We start from the raw sequence: 19,662 nt of genomic DNA on the forward strand, positions 1-19,662 counted from the left end.
TTGAGAACCTATGAAGCCAATCTGTTCTCGTCCTTGGTCAGTAAAAGTTCTCGGTCCAAGTGCCATCGATGAATGCATGGGTACATAAAGTGAAGGACAGCCATGTAATGGAGCATTAGTCAGCCTTTAAATGGAAGGGAATTCTGACACATCCTACAACATGGATAAACCTAAACACATACTAAGTGAAATAAGCCACTCAGAAAAAGGCAAATACAATATCATCCCACCTTTATGAGGTACCTATAGGAGTCAAATTCGTAAAGACAGAAAGACAGAAAGTAGTACCAGGGCTGAGGGGGAGGAGGAAAGGGGAGGTATTGTGTAATTGCTACAGAGCTTATGCTTTTTTGTTTTGTTTTGTTGTTTTTTTTTAAAAAAATATTTTATTGATTTTTTACAGAGAGGAAGGGAGAGAGATAAAGAGCCAGAAATGTCGATGAGAGAGAAACATCGACCAGCCGCCTCCTGCACACCCCCCCACCCATCCCATTCAGCATCTGGCACTGACCTAAGCCATTTTACTTTATTTTTTAAAATATATATTTTATTGATTTTTTACAGAGACGAAGGGAGAGAGATAGAGAGCCAGAAATGTCGATGAGAAACATCGACCTGTCGCCTCCTGCACCTCTCCCACGAGGATGTGCCTGCAACCAACATACATGCCCCTGACCAGAATTGAACCTGGGACCTTTCAGTCCGCAGACCAACGCTCTACCACTGAGCCAAACCGGCTTTAGCCAGAGCTTACATTTTACAAGATCTAAAGACTTCTGGAGTTGTATGGTGATGATGTAATTGATTGTTTCAATTATAATGAAGGAGACACTGTCCTCATGGAGCTTACATGCTGGAGGCAATGCTGTGATTGCTACCCTGTTTCCCCGAAAATAAGACAGTGTCTTATATTAATTTTTTCTCCCAAAGTTGCTCTAGGTCCTATTTTAAGAGGATGTCTTATCTTTCCATGCGCTAGGTCTTATTTTCGGAGGATGTCTTAATTTCTGGGAAACACGGTATCCCAGAAGCTCAGTCCCAAATGCTCATCCCTCGCATTGCCATTCTCCAGCTTGTCCTGTGGGCACCTCATCCTCTTCTCCCCCCATATCCACATCCTCTCCATCTTCCTCCTTAAAGCATTTGTCTCAGTCCTTCCTCCTTCCCAGAGTCTCCATTTCCACCAGCTCTTCATGTTGGATAGACAAACTCGAGGACGTGGGAAGACACTCAGCAGTGCCGGGGTCCAATGCCGGCTTCACCACTGGCTCAGAGTGAACCCGCACAGGAGCTTTAATCCCCTCGCCCGCTGTAGGAAGAGTTTTTCGGGACCCTCATGAAGACACCTTCTGCCTCTCACACAGGGTGAGTCTCTGCTTCGCCCTCCCCGGCCCGGCCTTGCAGGTACTCAGCAGCCAGAGAAGCAAGGCCTCTTTCAGGAGGAGAACCAGCCAGGGCCACGGCTCCCTCCAAGTGCTCCTTGGCTCTCTTTCCTGCCAGCCTGAACTTTCCCTGCTTGCAACCTTGTGACGCTGCATTACCTGCCCTTGGATTGTGCCAGCCCTGCACCGCCGCGGGGACCTCTTCTGACCTGACTGCCCGTAACTGAGACAGCCTCGTCCGCTGACAGTAGATCTTGCTCTGCTACCACCAATCGGGCTTCCTGGTGGCTGTGCAACAAGGATGCTGCTGACTGGACTCTGGCTTCTTCCTGGCTGTCACTACGGCCCCTACTGACGTGCCAGTCCTGGCCCTGGTCCTTGCAGTGTCCTCTGAGTTCACCCTGCTGCAAGCTGGGTTTCCAATCTGCCTGTGATGGAGTCATTCACTCCACAAATGTCCACTATGATGTCCAGTCCATGGCAGGCACTGTCTAGGCAAGAGATTCATCGTGATGGGACACAACTGCTTCTCATATCAGCGGCCCCCTGCCGCCAAAACAGGCTTCCCTGGTCAAGGAAGACTTCATCCAAGTCAAAGTCGTTCACTCCACAGGTATTGATTGAGCATTCATTGCATGCCAGGCACTATTTCAGGCATTCTGATAAAATACCAATTTTCTACGTAGCACACTGATTACAGAGCATGAGCTCTGTGGCAAGAATCTGTTACCCAACCTTCAGTAATTACAAAAGCCCTCTGAGCCTCGATCCCTCACTTGAAAATGGGGCATAACGGTCACTAAATGGTAAGATTGTCTGAGGAAAAAATGAGATCGTCCGTGTAAAATGCTTAGAACAGTGTATGGCACATAGCAAGCACTTGAATATCAATAAATTTTATTTTTATGCTTCCTAACTATGCCAAGAACTTCAAGAGTCCTTGTCCCATCCTACCCAACCAATATCTCAATAGTGCCTTCGTAGGTAAGTACTGACAGACAGAATGAAGCCGAAACACCAACGTTGCTAATAAAGAAGATACCTGTGTGAGGTCACATAGAATCCTAATGCTTTCATATGGGTTACCCTGGGGGATGTCATTAAAGTTATGGATACCAAAAGCTTTTGAGAGGAAAAAACTAGTTGCAATAACATACATTCAACAATATATGAAGAACTTCCTATAAACCAATAAGAAAAAGACAGGCAGCCTGATAGAAAAATGAGCAAAACATTGGAAGAGGCACTTCACAAATAGCCAATATCATGGAAATGCAAGTTCAGACCAAGTCCAATATGACTTCATTCCTACCAGGATGAGGACAATGAAAACAAAAGGTAATACCAAATATCAGCAAGGACATGGAGCAACCAAAACCTTTCTACGTTGCTAATAGTCGTATTAGTATAATCAGTACAACTGCTTTGGCATTATCTACCTGTGCCAAGCATATCTACACATATCTACGTGTGTATGTACAAAAATAAAAATATGCATTCACTGAAAGATATATTCCAACATATTCATAGCAGCACTGTTTGTAATAGTCAAAAATCTGTACACAGCTCAAACACTCATCAACCATACAACAGATAATCAATTGTGGATTAATAAAATGGAATACTATACAGTCCCAAGAATGGGAAACTACAATGACACACATCATGGATGAATGCCACGAAATAAGAAGTGAAAGAAGTCAGACACAAAAGAGAACACACTGTGTTATCCTTATTATACAAAGTTGAGAAGCAGGCAAAACATCTGTGACTCTAGCAGTTGAAATAGTTGTTACCCTTGGAAGGATGGTTAGCAACTAGGAAGAAGAGCGAGGCATTTTGCGGGAGGAGGAGGCCTGGTAACGTTCTATTTCTTTGCTTGACCTGGAAGCTGCTTACAGATTGTGCACATTTTGTGCTCAACACTTAGGATTTCTCCACTTTTGTTCTGTATGTATTATATGTTAAGAAAAAATATTCGGGGGGGCTGGGGATAAATTTTTTTTTTAAACTAGGAAATATTGGTTTATCCAAATGGATTGTTGCCAATAGATTTTTTTAAAAATTTTAAATATATTTTATTGCTTTTACAGAGGGGAGGAGAGAGGGATAAAGAGCTAGAAACGTCGATGAGAGAGAAACATCCACCAGCTGCCTCTTGCACACCCCCTACTGGGGGTGTGACCGCAACCAATGTACATGCCCTTGACTAGAATCGAACCTGGGACCTTTCAGCCCACAGACCAATGCTCTACCACTGAGCCAAACCGGTTTCGGCAGTTGCTAATATATTTTAATTTTTGCGCCTCCATGAAATCTAAGACACATTTCTGATCGCTTTCCTACTGCCTTTCCATAAATGGCAGAGATCTTACTCTCTAAAACTCCAAACCCATATAAAATAAACACATTTTCAACACTCCAAATTAATTTATCAAGCTTTATGTCCTAAGAGGCTGAGTCTGAAAATGTATTTGGGTTTTGTAGATGCATGTTGCAATATGGAGTCATTTTGAGAAACAATATTTTTTAATGAGAAAAAAAAAAAAAAAATGGGGGGGCCAGGAGGGAAGGGAGTAAAAATCAAGAAGATGGAGGAGCCGAACCAGTTTGGCTCAGTGGATAGAGCGCCGGCCTTCGGACTGAAAGGTCCCAGGTTTGATTCTGGTCAAGGGCATGTACCTTGGTTGCAGGCACATCCCCAGTGGGGGGTGTGCAGGAGGTGGCGGATCGATGATTCTTTCTCATGATGTTTCTAGCTCTCCCTTCCTCTCTGTGAAAAATCAATAAAAAATACATTTTTTTTTAAAGAAAAAGAAAAAAAGAAGATGGAGGAGAAAACACAGCTCCAAACCAGCAGCCCAGGGCTTACATTTCCAGTAGCTGCCAGAGCACTGCAGTGACTCTGGGCCTGGAGGCCAGGAAGTCCAAGCAGAAGCCAGGGACTCAAAGACAAAGTCAGGATCTGGAAGCAAGATGGTAACTGAGTTAAGGAGTCTCAGAGACCCAGGCAAAAGAGCCCCGAGCGCTTGTAGATAACTATAGGCTACTGAGAGGTTAGGAGGGGCGTGATCTGACTTCCTGACCCCGGGCAGGAAATAGTGGCTGGGTGTGGGCAGCCCTGGTTACATAAGGAAGTGACTTCAGCCGATCTTGGAGTAAGAGGATGTGACCCCGGGTGGGCTCAGACCTGCCAGCAGGATGAGCAAGTTGGTTCTTTCTCTGTTGGGTGTGACTTGCTAAATACACACACATTTGCCTGTACAATCCTATCCACTCAGATGTTTACTATCACTGAACAGGACTTCGGAGGCTTCTGGCCTTGCAGCCAACTCCAACAGCAGTAGCCAAGAACCTGGCTCCCGAGCTTACAACCATCATCTTAGTCCTTTCCATTGGAATAAAGGAAGCAGCGAACATCAGGATTTGCCAATCTAATCAGCCCCCAACCCCATGATGGCCACCAACAAAGGAAGACGGAAAACTCAGAATTTTAAATAAAAATGTAAAAAACAAAATAGGTAACGCCAACATCATTTGTATTTATCTAAGTACCTTGGACTCATTAAAAAAAAACAAAAAAACGGTACTAATGTCACTCATGGAAATTGAGTGACTGTCACTCATGGAAATTGAGTGACTGTCAGGTCAGGGGCAGGGGGAGACGATGTCAAATGCCCAGACAGCCTGGTCTTACCTTGCCTTCTGCTCTGCAAGCTCCTGTGACGTCATGGCCACCACCTCTTCTTTCCCACATCACACAGGTCTGCTCACAGTGACATCACGCCTTCAAGGTGACATCACAACCGAAGAGCCCAGGTAGTGAGGTCACACAGGAAGAACCTTGAAGCTGGTCCTGAAATGTAAAAAGTCAGTGCATTCTAGAATCCATACATAGCTCCTCCCTTCCCACCACCACCCCCATCTAGAGCAGGGATGGGGAACCTTTGTTCTGCCGAAGGGCCATCTGCATATTTGTAACATCATTCTCCGGCCATACAAAATTATCAACTTAAAAATTAGCCTGCTATATCTGGTCAAACATTTAACGACTCGTCCCTAATGCATTGGGAGGGCCCAGACAAAATGATTTCACAGTTCTTATATGGCCCACGGGCTGGACACTCCCCACCCCTGATCTAGAGTAAGCTAAGCCCCGTGCTTTGGAAGACTTCTCATTTCTGGCCTTAAAGAGCCTCATCAATTGCAGGCGGCCAGTGTTGGCAGATGAGATGCCCTGGGCTGCTGAGGTATCTGGCAACAGGTCGGAAGTTTTGTCTGGGAAGCAACATCATGTTCTCCAGGGCAACGAGTATGTGTTTGTTTCCTACATGTCAGAGAACTTAGCAATTGGAACTCAGTTCTGCAAGGCAGAGCAAAAACCTCAGCGACAGGGAGAATGAAGGAAACCGCTGCAGGCTAGACTCCTCTCACTTCTACTTTCACCTGAATGGAAGTTGCCCTTCAAGTCCCTATCAGATGCATCAACATCTAAATATGCTAACCTCTGCCGAAACCGGTTTGGCTCAGTGGATAGAGCGTCAGCCTGCGAACTGAGAGGTCCCAGGTTTGATTCTGGTCAAGGGCATGTACCTTGGTTGCAGGCATATCCCCAGTAGGGGGTGTGCAAGAGGCAGCTGATAGATACTTCTCTCTCATCGATGTTTCTAACTCTCTCTCTCTCTTCCTCTCTGTAAAAAATCAATAAAATATATTTAAATTAGCCGAAACCGGTGGGGCTCAGTGGATAGAGCGTCGGCCTGCAGACTAGAAGGTCCAAGGTTCAATTCCAGTCAAGGGCATGTACATACCTTGGTTGCGGGCACATTCCCGGTAGGGGGTGTGCAAGAGGCAGCTGATCAATGATTCTCTCTCATCGGTGTTTCTAACTCTTTATCCCTCTCCCTTCCTCTCTGTAAAAAATCAATAAAATATATTTTTAAAAATATTTAAATTAAATAAATAAACAAACAAATATGCCAACCTCATAGCATATTTAGGCGCTCCAGGGACACCACCGCATGGAGCATGACTGAGCTGGGATGACATGGGAAGCTATACCATGTGAGGTTAGGAAAAAAACCACTGAAAACACAGTTTCCTAAGACACCGTAAATGCTGAGGGTAGGGCAGGCAGGGGGACGAAGGGACAGAGCAGTGGCCAGACAGCTCTGAGGTCATTTCCAGTAGGAGCAGGGATTGGGAGGAAATGGCCTCTCCGGGCCTTTGCTACAAGACTGCTTCCCTGGAGCAGGGTTTCTCGAGCTCAGCACGACAGACATTTTGAATGGGACAGTTCTTTTTTGTGGGCAGAGCCGCTCTGTGAATTGCCTGATATCCAGCAGTATCCGTGGCCTCTATCACCGTGTAACAACCGAAAATGTCTCCGGAGGTGGCCTGGGGCAAAATTGCCCCTCGCGGAGAATCACTGCCTTAGAGGAACAAATCATGTCTCATAGAGGCAAGACCCCAGCCCTGGCCAACGTGTGATCATCCACCTTGGAAAAGGCTAAGAAAGCAGAGCCTGGTCACAACATCCTTGGGCATTAAAGCAACAGAGCTCCCCAAGCAAACCATCATCATCGGATCCAAGTGGGAGGAGGAGGAGGACGTCCAGGAGGAAAAGACGTTCTGTCTCCAATTCCACAAAACCCACCTCCTCCCAGCTACATCCCACATCAAAGGACAGCTGACCAGAGAAACCCCCAACTATCAAAAGTCAGTCTCACAGCCCCACCCCAGCCACCCCGCATTCTCATTCATGTCGACGGCTGGGCATACAAACACCATGTACATGGCTAAACTTCTGGGAGGAGGCAACAGACAGCTCAGATCCTCAAAACCTTGTTCCACTAACTACCCCAACTCTTCCCTTTGCTCCACTCATCAACCTTGACCAGAGGGTTTCCTAGGATACCAGATGCTCTAAGAAAAATTGACCAAAGCTCAGGTTTTGCTCCGCAGAGCCTTGGAAATCAAGGCAGGAGGACTCGTCAAGGGGCAGGGAAGGATTTGGAGGCCAAGGAGAAGGAACTGAAGACAATTCCAGACACGTGGAGGAGGGACAGGTGGAAGACGGAATCCAATGGGCAGTGGGCGGAGCCACGTCTGGAAGGGGCAGGGCCTGGGCCACCCCCAGAGGCAGGCTGACAAGCTCCAGGCTTTAGAACTTGTGCAACCACAGACTTGCCCCAGCAGAGTGGAGGACGCTGGCTGCGGGGCTGACTATAAATCTCGTCCACCGGGGGCTGGGTTTGGCTCCCTACGGGCTGGCCCCCCACCAGCTACAGTTTTGCTAAATTTAGTGCTGTTCCCGAGTCACCGAAACGACACTGCTCTTCGTGTCCATTTCAGGTTCAGCCGGGGACAGGAGGAGAGGAGCACGACTTGTCCAGAAGCAATCTGCCCTCCCGTGACCTCTCCCTTCCCCGCTGAAGACAGGGGCCCCGGGGAGCAGAAGATGTGAGAAACCAGTGGGAGGTCCCTAGGCTCGGCCAGCAGGCTCTGCCCCGAGACGGCACCCAGAGAGGAATGGGGGCACAGATTCCAGGAGCACAGCCTGCCCCACCCCATCTCCATTCTTGAGGAGTGCCAGAGCCTGTCTGTGGGGGTGGGGGTGGGCTTGCCTGCTCCCTCGATGAGAGGCTGGAGTGGCTCCCCGTGGAATGATGGGAGACCCGAAGACGCCCTCAGGAGGCCCCTCTCTCTTGGAGATAGAAATGTATTCGATCGAATATTCACAGGCGCCCAAACTCACAGGCGATGGTGGTGGTTTCTAAACCGGGTTGCCTGCTGAAACCACCCCCGAAGCTTCAAAAACAACTGCAGCGCTGCAGTAACCACGCACGGTGCCAGGTGGGTACTGGGAATACCCTTTGTAAAGAATCTGACTGTCTAACCACGACGCTGTACACCTACAACCAACACGAAATAATCCTGGGAGTAAAGTGTAGTGAAAATGAAACACACACACACACACACACACACACACACACACATACCCCGATGCCCAAGTCCCATCCCCCTAGACGCTGTGATGAAATTGGACTGGGGCGTAAAGCAGTTGGCCCAGGCTTTGGAAAAACTTTAAAAGCTGCTCTGGTATTCCAATGTTGAGACAAGTTAGGGGAGCAGTAGGTGAAGACCATGGGCGTCTGCCTTCAGGCTGCCAGGGGTGAGGGTGAGGCAGGGGAGGTCCTTGCTAGGTGACCTGAGGCGAGTTATTTAACCTCCTCTGCCTCAGTGGCATCCACTGGAGAACGCACGTGACCATGCAGAACACCTGTGTGAGAGCAGGGCCTTCACCAGACAGTAAGGCCCACAGAACATGGGTAGCGGTAAATGCTCCATACGAGCCAGGAATCACGGTCGCCGCTGTTATAAGATAAAGAGGAGAAGAGAGAGGGCCCCAAGCACTCTCTCAGTGCTGTCCGAGGATGAAGCGTCTTCAGGACTGAAAGTGGGGCTATTCTCAGGGGTGGGAGGGGACGGGGCTCCTCGGCCCCTGTACTTTAGAAGACTACCCACTCTCCCTCCCTCTGTTTGCGCTGGGCCTCCCCCTCCATGTCCTCCTCTCTCCCCATCCTTCTAGACCCCACCCTCCAGGGCCCAGCTCTGGGAACCCAGGGACCGCCTCCTTCCCAGGTCCCAAATAATACTTCCCTGTGCCTGGAATGTAGGAACTGTGTCATTTGCTACCCGGAACAGCTACCAACCAAGTAAGTCTCTGCCTATGGCAGTGGTCGGCAAACTCATTAGTCAACAGAGCTAAATATCAACAGGACAACGGCTGACATTTATTTGGAGAGCCAAATTTTTTAAACTTAAACTTCTTCTAATGCCACTTCTTCAACATAGACTCGCCCAGGCCATGGTATTTTGTGGAAGAGCCACACTCAATGGGCCAAAGAGCCACATGTGTCTCGCGAGCTGCAGTTTGCTGACCACGGGCCTATGGGATAACTGAACACTTTGCTATGTCTCCTCAAAGAGGCCATGAGCCGTTTGGGGAAGGCCCTCATTCTCACGTTTCCATTTGTCCCCGACGGCCCCCAGCACTGTCCCAGACACCCAGTCCTTGGTTAATAAAGATTGTTTGTGGAATGGAAACCTATGTGGAGCCAGAAGAGCTCACTGCACACGAGCAAGGAGCCAGGCTCGGTGCCCAGGAGCAGCAGGACCAGCACTGAAGGTCATGGGCTTCTGGACCCTCCGCCTCCTCCTTCCCAGAACAGACCCCGCCTCTTTCCATCCCAAGAGACAGACCCCACCCAGGATCTCTAAGTGCCTGCAGCAAAATACATGTTGGCCAAACCACTCTGCTCCCCGGGACCCTGCTATTCCCAGGCCTCAACGAGGGAGGCCACGTGTCTAGTGGCTTCTGCCCTGAAGCCACCGACCCCCAGGATTCCCTCAACCCAACTATAGCAGCCGGCCGAGCAGAGCCGAGGCTGCCCATATGGATGTCCAGAGCAGCTGGGCGCTGACCGGCTGTAAGCCTCTTACAGATTAAAGGTCCCAATTTAAACCTCCGTTTGAGGCAGGACAAGTGGGTCAGCGTGCGCAGGCCGGCCGGCACAGTTGGTGGAAGGAGAAGCAGCGGAGATCCCAGAGACTCCTCCCAGAGGGCGAGAGATCCAGGTTGGATCATTGATGGGGAGAAAGCTCATGACATCCCACCAGGAACCTCCCCAATGTCTAAACGCCAACCTCCCTCCCAATGAGCCCGAGAAATAGAACAACAGGATGAGATAGGAAGGCGAGATGGCCTTCCTCTCCCAGTCCTGACCTGAGGTGGAAATAGCTAAAAAAAAAAAAAAAAGTCAGGAAACGGCCCTAACTGGTTTGACTCAGTGGATAGAGCGTCGGCCTGCGGACTGAAAGGTCCCAGGTTCAGTTCCGGTCAAGGGCATGTACCTTGGGTTGTGGGCACATCCCCAGTAGTTAGCATTCCATATTCTGCCTTCTACCTCCAGGAGTGCCTGCAGGTGCTGGGCAGCATGGAGCACCACGGGGCACAGGGAGGACTTCCAATCAACGTCCTTCATGGGAAAAAGTATTGCCTCACCGCTGGCAGCCTCGGCCCTCCACAAAAGGAACTTGCCCATGACACACAAATGCAAAAATGTCAACACTGTGCAGCCCACACTGGGTTCTTCCAAGCTCCCAACAGCCTATCTGTACATCAGACACCCTACACACTCCTCAAGGATGGGAGGTTTTGGTTTCTTTCTTGATGTTTTAACTGAAGGTACACAGAACCCTTTGTAGAAATTTATATGAAAACAGGAACAGAAACAATCGACTTTTAAACTGTCCTCAACCTAGGCCTGGTGCTATTCCAAGCAGCCCGTGACATCTCGCCACCTCCTTCTGAAGGCGGCCTTCCCTCGTGGGCCAGAACAGCAAAGGGGTCCTCAAACCCTATACCACGGTGACAGGAGCCTGTGCCATAATCACTACTCCCAGACGAGAAACACACTGCTTCTCTGCATCCGCAGTTACTGCTTGGCTGAATATCTGAGCTGGAAATCACATCACAGAAAAAAGTCAGCATTCTAGCCAGGCTGGCGTGGCTCTGTGGTTGAGCGTGGACCTATGAACCAGGAGGTCAAGAATTCGATACCAGGTCAGGGCACATGCCTGGGTTGTGGGCTTGATCTCCAGTGTGGGGCATGCAGGAGGCAGCCGATCAATGATTCTCTCCCATCATTGATGTTTCTATCTCCTTCTCCCTTCCTCTCTGAAATCACTATAGATAGATAGATAGATAGATAGATAGATGATAGATATAGAGAGATAGCATTCCATATTCTGAATTAGTGAGTTTTAAGGATTCCTTTTTCTTATTCTTCTCCCAGGTAAACGTCTTTGCCTGCTAATAAGCATAGCAGACACTGGACTGCTCCATTCATGCCAGCGCACAGACACGCCCATGCTCCATCGCTCCCCTAAGCTCACCGGGGCTGTGAGCGCCTGCCCGCTATCTGTGCCCTGGAAACCCAGAAAGCCTGCGCGGTGCACCGCACCTGAGTCCCTCCAGAGGCTCCGGGGCCAGCAAGTGTCTGATCCCGTTTTCAGAGCCCTGGAGCGCTGCCGGCTGCCCAGCCTATGGCGGGACCTGCGAGTCTTCTGACCGCAGATGCCAGATCGTGCTGCTGTGATGTTCCCCACTCCTGCCCCTGGAGACAGAGACTATAGTTTCCTTGCCACCCCTAATGAGAACTGGCGTCAAAAGAGGTTAGGAAACACCAAAATCAGCCGAAACCGGTTTGGTTCAGTGGATAGAACATTGGTCTGCAGACTGAAAGGTCCAATTAAGGGCATGTGCATTGGTTGCGGGCACAGCCCCGGTGGGGGTGTGCAGGAGGCAGCTGATTGATGATTCTCTCTCATCGATGTTTCTAACTCTCTGTCCCTCTCTCTTCCTCTCTGTAAAAAAATCAATAAAATATATTTAAAAGAAAGAAAGAAAGAAAGAAAGAAAGAAAGAAAGGCCAAAATCAAATTCTTAGAACGTTGGTCAAGGCCCTCCTGAGACCACCCCTCTCTTTGCAATGCACAGCTCCTTCCCGCCACATGCACCCCTCAGAGAATGCAGCCCACCTTCCCCAACAGCCATTTCCTCCTTCACCCCTGGGCCGCTGCCCTGCACTTCTGAGGGGAGAAGTCCCACTCGCAACACCCGATTATTAACAAGGGCCATTTGGATATTTACAACACCACTCACGGGCCACACAAAATGATCAACTTAAAAATCAGCCTGCCATATTTGGTCAAACATTTCATCAACTCACCCCTCATGCCTTGGCAGGGCCAGAAGAAATGGTTTTGTGGGCCTTATAATGGCCCCCCGGGCAGGACGTTCCCCATCCCGGCTTTAAATTGTGCTTCTGGCCACGGCAGCTGGAAAATAACCCAAGGGTACATATCCAGCTGGCACACATCTTGGACTGCCAAGGTGGATGAAAAGCACATCTGCACACGCATTTTCAGCAGATTGGTGGGCGGATGGAAGACAGGCCACAATGCTTCCAAGACGTATCACCTCTCTCTTTTTAGAACAGAGTGGGCTCCTCCAGCGATTTGGGCCGTCTCTCGCAGCAACCTCTGCCAGCACACTCATCACCCACCACTTGAATCACAGCGTGGCGAGGCCCCAAGTAGCTGCTACCTTTGCTACCTGTCAGATCCAGAATGAGGCATTGAGCTTGCAATGCTATCTCTCCTAATGGTATCAACATGTTCAACGTTGCTAAAGAAATGGCTCTAGAAATTACCACAGAAATCTAGCTACGAGAGTTTGTTGTCTAGCCAATGGCATCTTAGGGTGCCAAGGTCAGAAAATAAAGTTACTCCCCATCACTAACCAGTCAACAAGTATTAGTGAAAGGTGGTTTCAAGGCAAGACTCATATAGAAGAATCGATGAGAGCAAACCACCTTCGATGTGGCATGTACAAGGTCCATGAGGGTGAAGAAGGAGAATGTCTATTTAGAATTACTTTTACTTGAAACTAAGGAACTAAGCTTTGCTATTATTATAGGAATTGACACTGGTACACTCCTTCAATCCGTGTCGGGTGGTCTCCATCATTTAAGGTACAGGAGGCATCTTGAGTCTGAGTAGGAGATCCAAAACACACAGACGGACAGTGTGTTTGGTTTGCACGTGGCCAGTTAAGCTAACTTAAGGATGTCATCTCTAATGCAATAAATAACGGTCGTCATAACGAGAGGGTCAGGCCTGTAAGTCATCTGGCCACACCATCACTGGTGCTCTCGTGGCGAACCACCCAAGCTGCTCAACCCAAAGGTTGTTTGCATGAAACCAGAACACAAGGTCCCCGAATCCGCTGACCTCTTCTGCGATGAGCACTTGTCAGTAGAAAGCTACTCAATGAACATTTTAAACAAATACATATTTTATCTGTCCTTTTAAGATAAAGGTGACATTTTAAAAATGGGTAAGAAAACCTTTCTTTTCTTTTTTTTTTTTTTTAACAGAGACATGTCAAGGAAGGAGCATGTTAGAAACAGGTATTGGGAAGTCATTTCGGTGTAAGGATGTCCTCTGTACAATCCTGTATCTATGCACAAGTTTAAAACAGAATGTCCACACTTTAAAAAAAAAAGTCTCCATGAAGTGAATAAAAAATAAAAGTCTCCATGAAATGAGTAAAATACAGGGGTCCTGGCTCCTTTATGCCATAAACTGAACCCATAATATCCTCTTCATACACAGGTCTCTTTCAAAATACCCTGACATGAGCCAATCCACTATATTGCAAAATATGACACCAAGATACTGTGAAAAAGTGAAATGTATTCTATTCAATTCAGTTCTTCCTAAAGATAACAACTCTTAACAATTCATTTCATTGCATTCTTCAACAGCACCCACCCATCTTATACATGTCAGGCACTGTTCCTCATTCTGAAAATACAGCAGGGAACTAAAGTGACAAAAATCCCTGCTCTCAAAGGACTCACATTCCAGTGAGTGTGTGTGTCGGGTGTGTGTGTGGCATGGGGAATATACAAAATAACAGGGATATATAGCATGTTCAATGGTGGCTGTGCCATGGAGGAAGAACACTGTGGGGAAGGGATGCAGGAAATGCTGCCAGCAAAGGTGAGGAGTTGGCTGAGAAGGTAACACCAGAGCACAGACCCAAAGGAAGTCAGTCAGCTGCGGGCTCTCTGGGGGGGAAAGTGTTCCGGAATGGAGGGCACAGGAGGTGTGAAGGCCCTAAAACAGGAAACACCTAGCTTATGTGAGGAACAGCCAGGAGGCCAGTCTGGCGGGAGCACAGTGAAAAAAGGGAAGCGTAGCAGGAGATAACAACAGAGAAGTAAAGCAGGGCCAGACCACGTAAGCCTGCGTTTCCAATATGGCAGCCAGGAGGCCCACCAGGCTCCAGGGCACATGAAATGCACCTAGTCCAAATGTTGGTGTGAGTTGGGACGGCAAAGACCAGGTCCTACAGGTCCGGAATGAAAACACAGGGGTGGGCAAAAGTAGGTGGGAACTCTGTGCCACAGTGTATATAGCCAGGAGACTACAAGCATGTGTCAATCATGAAGGCCGGCAATTTGAGCAAGGATGGTAAGTGCACTGAGCCATTCTTTTGAGATAATAAAGCTACTGTCATGATCATAACCTGCATGTCTTTTTCCACACAAGCAACTGTAAACCTACTTTTGCCATCCCTGTACAGTTCACATATTTTTTTTACATCCCGGGTTAAATACATTATTATGTTTCTTTTTCTCTTTTTTAATCTGGCTTCCAGAAAATGTTAAATTACACGTGTGGCTCTCGTGTGTCACTCGCGTTATATTTCTATGGGATCGTGTTGATGAGCTACAGGGTCTCGTGGGCCACTCTGAGGACGGGGGCTTTCACTGAGAGAGGAAAGACGCCCTTGCAGAGTTCTGAGCATGGCAGGGCATGATGGGATATGCCGCATGGCTGCTGTGAGGACGACGGCCTGTCAGGGGCAAAGGAGAAGCAGGTGAGAGGTGATGCTGGCTTGGGCCAGCGTGATGGCAGGGAAAGTAGTTCTGACTGGTCACATGCCAGGAATATTGCAGATAGAGCCCCTAAGATTTGCTGCTGGGTTGGATGGACATATAAAGAGAGAGAAGTCATGAGCACAGATATTATGGATGACGGCATTCCCATAACTGAGATGGGAGATTCCGGGAAGAATACGTTTGTGTGGGAAAATCAGGAGTTCCGTATGGTACATGTGAAGTGTGAAATGTCTATTAACATCCAAGTTGAAATGTTACGCAGGCAGATGGAGGCATAGGTCAGGTCTGTAGTTCAGGGGAGAGGCTGGGCTTGGGACAAATAACTGAGGGTCATCAGCATGTGGATTTCTTTTCTAACTTTCCATTCTGGAAAATTTCAAATAGAAATAAAACTTGAGACAGTATAGTAACGCCCCAGGTACTCATCACCTAGCTTCAACCATTATCTACTCAGGGTCAAGCTTGTTTATCTCCCAGGATGACTTGGAAGCAAATTCTGGACATTGTTCATGGTGGTATGTAAAGCCACGAGTGGGAGAGGATCACAAAGAGAAAGACAGAAGGTGAAGAGGAGGGGCCTCGGGCCTTTCCATGTTTAGAGGTCAGGGAGATGAGATACTGAGAAGGGAGAGCCAATATGATTAGCAGAAAACCTGAAATATATGTCCCGAAGCCTCGTGAAAAAAGAGCTTCAAAGAAAAGGGTATGGCCAGTTGGGTCAAGTACTGCAGAAGCTCCTATGATGAAGACTTGAGGGGTGACCTCCATGGCAATAACACGGAGGTCACTACCAGCCCTTCACTTCATTGGAGTGCTAGGGATAAGACTGACTGGAGGGATTCTAAAGAGCAAGAGAGCAAGGAATGAAACTCTGTAAGGGAGAGAGACATGACAGTAGCTAGAGTCAATGAGAGCTTTTTGAAGATGAGAAAACAGTAGCATATGGAAACGATCCAGTAGAGAGGGGGAAACTGGTGATGCAAGAAGATCAGGGAGTCCAGCTGGCGTGCCTCAGTGGTAGAGTGTTGACCTATGGACCAGGAGATCAGGGTTCGATTCCTGGTCAGGCCAGACACTGGATTGCAGGCTCGATCCCCAGTGTGGGGTGTGCAGGAGGAAGTTAATCAATGATATTCTTTCTTATCATTGATGCTTCACTCTCTCTCCTCCCTTCCTCTCTGAAATCAACATATATATATATATATATATATATATATATATATATATATATATATATATGTAGGCAAGGGAATTCTTGGAGCAATTCCTGGATATAGGAGAGGGATGAAATTCAGTGTAAAGGACAGAGGTTATCTTCAGACCGGACCTCAATTTTACCTGGGAAAAGGCTGAGAATACAACATATTACAACCTGTTTTTAAAACTTTGTGTTTCATGATGTAGATAACCTATCAGTACAGCAATGCTCTATGTAAATTATAAATACACCACATAAGAGGAGTTCTCAAAAGTTTTAACCAATGTGGGTGCATAATCAAAATAATTAAAGATCACTTAATTGGAAGAAAATTAAGCATACTATCAAATTATAAACTAGGTAGCCTTTAGTGACTGGCATGCATATCACAGTATAATTTATACTAGTATGTTCTGTATTATTATGTTAAGTATACAATAAAATATCTAGCCCTAATTGGTTTGGCTCAGTGGATAGAACATCAGCCTGCAGACTGAAGGGTCCCAGGTTCAATTCCGGTCAAGGGCATGTACCTTGGTTGCAGGCACATCCCCAGTAGGGGGTGTGCAGGAGGTAGCTGATCGATGTTTCTCTCTCATCAATGTTTCTAACTTTCTATCCCTCTCCCTTCCTGCCTCTAAAAATATCAATAAAATATATTTTTTAAAAATAAAAATCAATAAACTATTGGGGAAAAGATTAAAAATAATAAAAATATCTAGAAGAGGTAAAAAGAATAATAGTCTTTGTATCTGAGAATAGATATTTTATTAACTAAGATTTTTCACAAACATTACAATCCAGAAACTGCAATATAGCTGCATCTGAACTGCATGTAGAAAAAAACAAGAATCACGAACCATTATTGAAATCAGAGTGTCACAGGGACCGAATATAAGTCTGATTGTTTATTTACCCAGAGAAATGCAAATCAGACCATGGTTTTATTAGCCAGGCAGGCCTCAATTGCACCATCAGATTCTGCTCCCGAGGGAGGATGGTTACCCCATACCATACGGCTCGGCAATGCACAGCAAATGGAGAAACTGGGCCTAATTAGGCAGGTGGCCTGATCAGAACAGGCAGAGCCCCAAACCAACCCGCAGTGTCCACAGAGCCACCAGCTGCCCACACAGCACAGCAGCCCCGCTTGGCGTGAGCTGAGCCCTTTCGCCATTCAGAGCATCTTTCAGATCTTCTCATTCAGCCTCCCTGCACTCCGCCAGTGAAGTCAGCGTTCCACTTTAACCTGTTTGGCTATACGGACTCAACCCTACGGCGGCGTGAATAAATGGACAGACACCAAGGCGGTCAGCAACACTGCAAGGATCCCAGTCACACGGCGACGCAACAGAGGCCTGCCACAGAAGTCACCTTGAATGACAGCAATGCCCGGCTTGTGTGGCTCAGTGGTTGAGAGTTGACCTATGAACCAGGAGGTCACAGTTCAAAACCTGTTCAGGGAAATGCCTGGGTTGCAGGCTCAATCCTCAGTGTGGGGTGTGTAGGAGGGCAATTGTTCAATGATTCTCTCTCATCATTGATGTCTCTAACTCTCCTCTCCCTTCCTCTCTGAAATCAATAAAAAATATTAAACAAACAAATAAAATGACAGCAAGAGCAGGTGAATACTAAGTCCTAGAACGTGGCAGAGCGTTCAGCACAGAAGCGAGGGTCCTGGCCCCCCGTTGTTGGGGAGACAGATGACAAGCAGTCCCCCCAACAGCTCTGCTGTGATCAGGCTGTAAGCTCCGTGAGAGCAGGCCCCTGCCTGTGTTTTCCCAGCTGTATGCCCGGTGCCTGGCACAGAGCAGGCTCTCAACAAATATTTACTGAAGGAAGGAAAAAAAAAAAAAGACTAGTTATATTAAACCACAAAGATGAGGAAAAATGAACACTCAAAAAAATGACAAAATGGTTCCATAAAACTCAGGGTAACTGGTGGTGGCAACTGACTGGAGATAGAGGGACACAGCTAAATAAATCTAAAAGGCAGAATTGTTGAACATAAATTCTTTGAAGAATGACCATCATTTTCAATAACAGAGACTTTGAGGTTAGTCATCAACTAAAGGAAGCGTGTGAGTCTTATTGAGAGCCTGATTCAAACAAAATCAACTATTAAAAAAGAAAAAAGAAAAAAGAAAAAGCCAGGACCGGTTTGGCTCAATGGATAGAGCGTCGGCTTGGGGACTGAAGGGTCCCGGGTTCGATTCTGGTCAAGGGCATGTACCTTGGTTGCGGGCAGATCCCCAGTAGGGAGTGTGCAAGAGGCAGCTGATCGATGACTCTCTCTCATCGATGTTTCTAACTCTCTATCTCTTTCCCTTCCTTTCTGTACAAAATCAATAAAAAATAAAAAAATAAATAAAAAAGGAGACAAACAGAAAAATGAAAATACTGGTGATAGGTGGGAAATGGTGCTTTTGCGAGGGGTGATCCTACTACTGGAGTTAAGTTATTCAAAGGCATTGTGTTTTAGAGACACACCGTGGAGTATTTATGGTGTAATATGATGTTTGGGATTTGCTGTAAAAAAATCTGAGAAGGGAGGAAGGAATAAAGTAGGCGGGGCCATACATGAAGCAAGAGGGGCCACGTATTGGTATGTAGAAAGTGAGTGATGGGAACACTGAAGTTTCTTATACGGACCTACTTTCATGTAGAATTTATATTATAGATAGTGTCTCCCAAAAGAGGTTTACACACACTTTGAATAATTACAAAGTCAGCGTTTATTAAAGTACATTTCATTTTAAAAATTGAGCTATTAGCTCTTAGAGGGTGTATAAATCTTTGGGGGTGGCCTGTATGTGAAATGTTTCATAGTAAGACTGTTAAAAAGAAAAATAACCCTAATCTCAAACTGCAGTTCATTTCCTTGCACCTGCCCCTGCCCCCCTCATACAGGGAAATGTGATGGTCAAGGTCATACCTGGACTCGGTCATTTCCAAGGAGATCTGCAGACAGAGCTGAGGGTCCTGTCTTTTCTTCATCACTGCCGTCATCATCGCCTGGGACTCACCTGCTTCAGCTCCACTTTCACTCCGGGCCTGGGGAATGCCCTTATGGGTTCAAGGTTGTGTCACCATAAATATCTTAGCTGGCTGGTTTGCATTTAACCTAGTTGTCACTTTGGTTTCAGTTTTCCATGGACAAAGTTCTCACAATTACTCCCATTTTTACATTACATAAATCTCAGTCTCATCTACCTAATAAAAGAGTAACATGCTAATTGACCATTCCTTCACGATGCCCACCAGCCAATCAGGAGTGAATATGAAAATTAATCCAACAAAGATGGCAGGTTAATTTGCATACACAGGTGCTGAGTGACTGGGGGTGCAATGCTTGCCTTGCCATGGTGACAACACAGGCAAGACGCACCACCCCAGCTGCTCTGTGTCTCTGGGCAGCGTGTGAAGGCAGAAAGGCAGCTTGGGGCCAGAGTGAAGGTGGTGCCAGCAGCCGGGGAACAAAGGCCCAGTCTTGCACAAATCTTCATTTATGCATCAGGCCACTAGTAAGATCTATAAATACAGT

At 47.2% G+C, this 19,662-nt stretch overlaps 1 long non-coding RNA gene across 1 annotated transcript; it reads right to left on the bottom strand.

The window, feature by feature from the left end:
• Positions 1-4,204: 4,204 nt before the first annotated feature.
• On the bottom strand, positions 4,205-19,184 carry LOC118721268. The gene is made up of 4 exons (XR_004988674.2): positions 19,054-19,184; positions 5,182-5,238; positions 5,080-5,151; positions 4,205-4,572 (listed from the first exon to the last, which is right to left on the bottom strand). It is a non-coding gene; the product is annotated as an uncharacterized LOC118721268 (long non-coding RNA).
• Between the last annotated feature and the right edge of the window lie 478 nt (positions 19,185-19,662).

The sequence above is a fragment of the Pipistrellus kuhlii genome, unplaced genomic scaffold (assembly GCF_014108245.1).
Source record: "Pipistrellus kuhlii isolate mPipKuh1 unplaced genomic scaffold, mPipKuh1.p scaffold_m20_p_18, whole genome shotgun sequence".
Taxonomy (NCBI): Eukaryota; Metazoa; Chordata; class Mammalia; order Chiroptera; family Vespertilionidae; genus Pipistrellus; species Pipistrellus kuhlii.